The sequence below is a fragment of the Ursus arctos genome, unplaced genomic scaffold (assembly GCF_023065955.2).
Source record: "Ursus arctos isolate Adak ecotype North America unplaced genomic scaffold, UrsArc2.0 scaffold_7, whole genome shotgun sequence".
Classification (NCBI taxonomy): Eukaryota; Metazoa; Chordata; class Mammalia; order Carnivora; family Ursidae; genus Ursus; species Ursus arctos.
The window spans coordinates 26,619,425-26,627,601 of NW_026623089.1; positions in this window are offsets into that span (position 1 = coordinate 26,619,425).

The window sequence follows — 8,177 nt, forward strand, 5'->3', positions numbered from 1 at the left end:
AATTTTCTTCTCAGGTCCGGTACCAATCCAGAATTATGTGCTGTGGTTTTTCATCTGCAGAAGTTCCTCTTAACATCTTTTGCCTTTCATAATATTGACTTTTTGTAGGAGTGTGGACATTTAACAGGTTTCTTATGATTCGATTCCGTTTCTACCTTGGGGAAAGGGATGCCACGTGAATGATGCCGTGTCCTCCTCGGTGCGTCAGTGGTTACGCAGGACTCTGGAGTCGGACTGCTAGAATTGGAACCTGAGTCCACTATCCACCTGTGTGACTTTGGGTAAATCCCTGACGTTCTTTACGTAGGCCTTGCTTTTGTCACCTGTGAAACGGACAGAACAGTATCTGGCTTATGAGATTGCTGTGAGGAGGGAATGGACTAGTACACGGGAAGTGCTTTGCCCACGTGGGTTACTGCTCAGTGGATGTTGTAGGTGCTGGTGAACAGCAGAGCTTTAAGGGGCCCCAGCCCCAGGGTAGTGTCTGCCTGAGGCCAGAACCAGTCATCCATTACTTGAGAGGCTGGTAGGTAAGAGGAGCAGGAAGGATATTCCCATCCTGCCGGGCTGGGAGGGCTGATGACTCATTCACTCACTTATTTACACTTTATCTCTCACCTGCTTCCAGAAAGACTTTGAAGTGGCTCATAATTAAAGCCTCAGGTGCCTCAGCCTGCTGGGACGGGAAAGACCATGTCCCGGCTGGAGCTGGCTTGGGCGAGGCTGGCACAGCGAGGCGGGTCCTGGGAGGAGGGCCCGACTTCCACCGGGTGAGGGGTGGAGGATGGCAGGGATGAGAGACGGAGGAAGGAAGCCGGGCAAGCCCTGGCTGACCACCTGGTGCAGAAGGACAGAGGGGACTGGAGGCTGGGAGTGTCCAGATTGAACAGAGGAATGGGGAGGAGGAATCCTGAAAAGGAGCTCCACGAAGTCTCAGAGTCTGGCTGGCCCATTTCCGGTATTTGCTGAGTTGCAGCCTTTGGGCTTAGACCGTCCTGTAGGATACTCTTGTTGGCCAGCCCTGGGCCCCCCCGCTGCCCCAAGGCTAAGGCCCTCTTCACCAAGAAGCACTACTCCTCTCTGGAGGGCGGGCCTTTCCTCCAGGTTCCAGGTGCCTCTGGCCTCGAGCTGAAATGCTTGTTTGAGGAAATCCTGTCTTCCCCCTAGCTCTTACCCATATCCCCCCCCCCCCAACCTCCCTCCCTCAGCCCCTCCCGGCAAGAGTTGGGCCCCACCCACCCCACCCTAATGCCTTCAGGAAGTCCCTGCCCCCATCCTCCTTTCTCCGACTCTGGGGGGACTGAGCTTCGTCTGCCCCTCCCCCACACCATTTCCTGCCTCTTACCTTGAACATCCTGACTTGCCCAGCCTCAGCTCTGCTCAGGTTTCCTTGGGAGGCACAGTGACGGCGGCGTCCCCACACCGCACCAAGTTTTGGCAAGTCCAGCCCAACTGACAGACTTTCTGTCACACCTCCCCTACTGCTACTTAAACCACACGTTTACCATGTAATGGAATACCTTCCATTTCGGGAAGTGGAGGGGGCTCACCCAGGCGGGATTAAACATGATGACAGTTCCCAAAGGTAGGGGCTGGAATCCAGGCTAAAAAGTAGGAGGGCAAGACTGGGGGGAGAGAATCAGAAGTTACAGAACCAGCAGCTGCCAGCCTGGTTACGGGGATGCCCAAGGGGCAGAGGCGGTCACTTGGCTCTGAGGATCCCTGCCTCCACCCCTGCTCTGCAGAAGGAAAGCCCTCCCCTGAGATCAAACTTGGGGGAGAAGGAAAATAAGGTGAGAGGGAGCCCAGTGAGTAGAGGAGAGAACATCAGGGCTAGAGCTGTGCTAGCCTCTTATCTTGAAGACCAGAGGACAGCCTGGTAGCGAGATTTATTGTGGTGACCATTTCGTAATGTATCTAAATGTTGAATCACTATTGTACGCCTAAAACTCGTACGATACTGTGGGTCAACTACACATTGATAATAAAAACTTTAAAAAAGGCTGCTGTAGACAGTGTGCATGTTTTTATACGGACATAGATTTTCAACACATTTGGGTAAATACCAAGGACCACAAATTGCTGGATCATATGGTAAGAGTATGTTTAATTTTGGAAGAAACTGCCAGATCGTCTTCTGAAGTGGCTGTACCATTTTGCGTTCCCACCAGCAACGGCTGAGAGTTCCTGTTGCTCCACAGCCCTGCCAGCCTTCGGTGTTGTCAGTGTTCTGGATTTTGGCCATTCTGATAGGGGTGCAGAGGTACCTCACTGTTTTAATTTGCAATTCCCTAATGACATATGGTGTGGAGCATTTTTTCACGTGCTTATTTTCCATCTGCATACCTTCTTTGGTGAAGTCTTTACAGGTCTTTTGCCCATTTTCTAAACTGGATTGTTCCTTTTATTATTTCTGAGTTTGAAGAGTTCTTTGTATATTTTAGATTTCAGATAGCAGGACTTTATCTGGTGTGTTTTTTGCAAGTATTTTTTGCTAGTCTGTGGCTTGTCTTCTCATTCACTTGGCAGTGTCTTTTGCACAGCAATTTTTTGGTTGCTTTTTTTTTTTTTTTTAAAGATTTATCCATTTGAGAGAGAGTGAGAGCACGCATGTGTTGGGGGGGCGGTGGGCAGAGGGAGAGAGAGAATCCCCAGTAGAAGTTTCTAGTTGTAATGAAGTCTAGCTTATCGATTATTTCTTTCATGGATAGTGCCTTTGGCATTATATCTAAAGCTATACCCCAGGTCACCTTGGTTTTCTCCTAACTTATCTTCTGATGGTGGCCCTTTAGTGAAGCATACAGCCACTTCTTTCCAGAGAAACCACCACCTCATCACTGGGATACCTAGTGAGAGTATGGTACCAAGACGTTCGGCTAGTTGTCACAACAGCTAGAATGCAGGATCTCCAACAACAAGTTCAGTTCTTAACCATTCATCAGTGAACACTAGAAGCTGAAGTTCTGCACAGAGGAGCGGCACTGGGAAAAGAAGAAGTTCCTGGAAAGCACAGATTCATTTAACAATGAACTTGCAAGGCTGTGTGGCTCACAGGTGGAAGCGGATGTGGAGAAAATGGCAGTTGAAATTGCACGGGCTGAAGAACCGAGCTGCAGGAGGCAGAGGGAGGGAGGAAGGGGCAGCAGAGCAAGTTGAACAGGGTCAGAGCAGTCTCATTCCTGAGGAAGAGCGAGCCACTAACCAAACCGAAGAAAGGAAATAAGAAACAGCATTCCCCTGGAGACAGCAGAGACGCTTTGAAGAATTGACAGAAAGCCAAGAGAATGGTGAAGAAGGCACATGTGCTCCTGAGGACGGGAGGGTGGGGGGTGGGGGGGGTGGGAACCAGTGATAGTGACACTGGCTAGAAGAGCAACCGTGCCACGGGAGAGAAGCCCCCACACGATCCTGTACCAGAAGGTGAGAAACAAAGAGATGTTGCCTGTTTAATGTGTTCTAAATAATTTTATAAATGAAAGTGTTCTTTGAGTTAAGAAGAGAACAACAACAGAGGGATGGAGCCTGAGGAAGCTGCTTTTAGGCAACAGGCTTGAGCCATGGAAACTTGACGAAGGTAAAAGAGCCCACAGCAAGCCCCGAGCTGAATGCACACAGGCTCGTTACAGGACCCACCTCGAAATAACCACAGGCCCTAACTGACGAATTACCATCAAGCACAGTTCCCTAGATTGCCAAAGAAGGGAAAATTGCGTACGTCCCCATACTCCCCACTCTGCCCTGTAACTGTGGACCCACCACCACCACCTGTTGGCACACAGTCTCTCCTTTGCTGTCCTGTCCTCCGCTCCCTTGCGTTGTATTTAATAAACCTCTATCTCCTTTGTTCTGCCTTGGGTGAATTCTTCTACCGCCCGCACTGCTGGCCTCCACCCGATTGGGATGATCCCCATTTGGTGGTCCCCCCATCCCATAGGAGCACCCCACAGAGCCCTCCTCTCATCATCACTGCATGGCTGATCAAATGCTCTCACCCAAGGCTTTGAGTCCTAATGGAGAGACAGGAAGGAGGAAATGGACAGAAGTCCCTTGTCCATGTCAGTGTCCTCCATCGTCCATGTCCCACTTTTCCCGTCCCCTCCTCCTCCCGGCAGTGGGTCACTGACCAGATTGCTCTGGTGTGAATCTATTCCTATTCCTCCTGCCTGGCCTTTGGGTTCTCTGGCTTTCCCAGACTCCTTCCAACAAACACATCTCATCTTGTTTAAGCTCAGTTAGCTCTTTAAGTTGGTTTCTGTTGCTTGCCGTCAGGGATTCTAACTGACACATGTCAGGAAATGGCTATCCCAGCCAGGACTCGGCATTTTCTCCCAGTTCAATACTGACAAACTAGAGCTCTGTATCCCAACTTTAAATTTCTGAGAGAACCAATCTGACTGGCCAGCTTAAGTTAGGTTGGCCGGGCAGCCTGGCTCCAGAAGAAGGCAGAGGAACATGACGCTGACAAGGCTCACAGGAGAGGCTGACAGGACGCAGATCCCCATACGGTTTGGCTGATGGTGCAACGCATGACTCCAAGGGCTCCCATCCACACTGCAGACCTTGTAAACATGCACATTCATCATGAAACTATTTTGGCAGATGGCAATAAAGTGTATTGAGAAAGGGGCACTTTTTTCCTAATTCATAGTAAAGCATCCCATGGGCGAGTGGCAACCCAGTGGGGCCGCCTCCTCAGCACGGAGGGGCTTGGTAGGCAGCTCTTAGAGAAGATAACATGGGCCAGGTACACCCCACCAGTGGTTCTACATATCACACGTAGCTGTGGGGGGGCAGTGGCCTTGGTGTCTGTCACACACATATCATCCCTTCTTCATGGGCAAAAACTGGTTGTGAAGAACCTAAGGACCAAGTGCTTTCTGTCCCGTAAAGTTCTAGCAGCAGGCAGGGTCCAAAATGAGTTGGTCAGATCAAAGTAGCACTGGTTTAGGGGCACCTGGCTGGCTCAGTCGGTGCGGTGTGTGACTCTTGATCTCAGGGTTGTGATTTTGAGCCCCACGCTGGGTGTAGAGATTACTTAAAAATAAAATCTTTAGGGGCGCCTGGGTGGCACAGCAGTTAAGCGTCTGCCTTCGGCTCAGGGCGTGATCCTGGCGTTATGGGATCGAGCCCCACATCAGGCTCCTTTGCTATGAGCCTGCTTCTTCCTCTCCCACTCCCCCTGCTTGTGTTCCCTCTCTCGCTGGCTGTCTCTGTCAAATAAATAAAATCTTTAAAATAAAATAAAATAGAATCTTTAAAAAGCAACAACAATGACAAAGTCACAGTGGTTTAAACAAAGAGAGACATGTACTGCTCTCTCTAGGGAAAGGCCCAGAGCTAGAGGCCAGAGTCGGTACAAAAATTCTGCTCCATTAAGTCTGCAGGGAAGTTACCTACGAGAGTTCAGTTGGGGAAGCAGAACCGCTATGTCATGGAATCAATGATTTATTACAGGAATTAGACTTTACACAGTTGTCAAGGCAGCTATGGGAGTAAAGGTCACAAAGAGGAGTTGGAGGGTCCCAGAAAAGCCACGACTTAGCTTTCCAGAAGCACTGGGCCCATAAGAAAGGAATGTTTATTGAAATATGTAAAATGTCCAACTTTGAGCAAGAAGAAATAGAAAATAAGCCAACAGCCAAGAAAATAATTGAATGATAATTCAAGTCATCTCCTTCTAAAATTTTTTCCCAGCTCCGTTGGCTTTAGAGTGAAGTTCTACCAAATCCATTGCGTTATGCATGTCTTTTTATTCTGACTCTTTATATCTGTGGCCTTGCTAATCCTGGGGAGACTGACCTCTGAGGCCCAGCCAATTCCTAGGGACAGCAAAGGATCCACCTGCAAGCACGCCTTTCCTGTATGAACTAACGGGTCCAGAGCCCACACCCCTCGACCCTTTCTAGCCTGCCCTTCCCGCCCCAGGCCGCTACTATTTCTTTGCCCCCATCATCCCCGGGCCAGGGACCAGGCTACTAGGGACAGCCCCTACACCCAACAGTCCGTTGAAATTATTTAAACTAGCCAAGCCTAAGCTTGCTTACCTTGCCTTATATCATCATTGCCTCTTGGCCACGTGCCCCAGAGCAACTCCATCTGGACTCCGTGAAGGGACAAATGAGTGTTGTTGGCGACAACAGAGCAATCAGCAGCATCCTAGGTACCCATCACGAGGACACGTAAACGTGATAGCTGCATTCTGTGGAGTAAAGAGGTAGCAGTTAGAAGCAATGGATTTGAGATCTGTAGAATAACATGAAAAAGTAGGACTAGAGAGACATATAAATACATATACTAAACAATATATTTTTCAAAGATACATATACAACCAAGGACATCAGGCAAATACAATATATTAAATGTCTTTGGGGGGAAAGGGGAAATGTGAGCAGTGATAGCGATGAAGGGAAGAAAAAGAAGCACATCAAAGAAAAACAAGAGAAGGCCCTGTATGAGCCCACGATCCGGACGCATGGTCTGGGGAGTACGGTGAACTGAACTCTGCAGCTGAGGCCCGCCCCAGCCCAATGCTCCCCTCCCCCAGCCACATCCGCATAAAAGCTGCATCTTGTGCCAGAAGGTTGGCTCCCTTAAAATTAAGTCTGGGGCCTCTAAGGTGGATCCCGGGTACAAGCAATGTTCTATTCTTGACCTGCATGATGGGGTATTCATTTTATAACTAATTGGTAAACTGAACAAATAAGTTGTGTGGATTTTTCTTTATTGTTCTCTACATCTCATTTAAAAACATGACCTCGGGTTCCTGGGTGGCTCAGTTGGTCAAGCGGCTGCTTTCTGCTCAGGTCATGATCCCAGGTCCTGGGATCAAGTCCCATATCGGGCTCCCTGCTCAGCAAGGAGTCTGCTTCTCCCTCTGCAATCCTCCCCCAGCTCGTGCTCACACTCTCTGTCACAAAAATAAATATAATCTTTAAAATAAATAAATAAATACATACATATGTGACCTCTTGGGACACCTGAGTGGCTTAATCAGTTAAGCATCCGACTCTTGATTTCAGCTCAGGTCATGATCTCAGGGTGGTGAGATCAAGGCCTGTGTCAGACTCCAGGCTGAGCATGGAGCCTGCTTGGGATTCTCTCTTACTCTCCCTCTGACCCTCCCCTTCCCATTCCTGCACACGCTCAAGCTTGCTCTCCCTCTCTCCCTTCTCTTAACAACAACAACCATGACTTTTTTTGGAGCTTCTCTAGGGAAATGGGGACGGGGGCTTTGAACATTTGTTGCTCACTTTGCCACATACCTCTCCCTGCCTGCTTGTCTCTGAGGGGTACTGAAAAACACTGTTTCAAAATCTTCGATGTGGTCCAACCCTTGTTTCACTGAGAAGCAGACCACAGTTTGTGTGGGGCACCTTTGGGATGGCCTCTATCAGCTTCCAGAGGGGGCTAAATCATCAGTCGGTTGTAATGAGTCGTGACAAAACCAAGGCCAAGGGATGGAGGCTCTGGTCACTCTTGACCCCAGAAGGCTGCCCTCTAAGTGTCAGGCACGGAGCTGGGCACAGATGGTGGAGGTCTTAGTCCTGCCTGCTGGAGAGGCCAGGCAGAACCCCAGTAACTGACCCGTGAAGTCCATCCACGTGCTTCCTCTGCCTGGAAATCCTTCTGCTGTTCTTTTTCCGACCTTGTCAGGTCCTGTGCTTGTCAGTCCTCAACTTCAGCCAGAGTCCTCTTGGGAGGGAGTTAAAAAGGGAGCATGCTGATTTCCTGCTAGCCCCCACCTGAACCCAGGTTCACCTCTTTGGCTTGAAGCCATCTGTCAAGACACGGCCTCCTCTCCTTTTGGGAGGTTACCTGTATGTCAGTTTCGGTGTGTGTTTAAAGATGTTCCATGGGTGAGGGGAGAAAAGGATTAAAGTGGCTTGTGAATATTCCCTTTAGGGAAAATAGGAACAACTTATTCCTTGGTATCTATAAAGTAATCTCTTTTAATCTCTACTTCATGGGAGATGACCATGGAGGTGATGTAACTTAAAACAACAACAGGGTCCCCAGCAGAGTGAAGACGGGACAACAGATCAGTCTCACTCCAGAGCATGTAGCCCCCGAACCCTCTCCAGAAGCCATCGGGGGGGGGGGGGAGGGTGTTCAAAACCAAGTACATTTCTAACTCAGGAGGGAGACTTGTGGGAAAATACCCTTTCATCCCCTCTGGA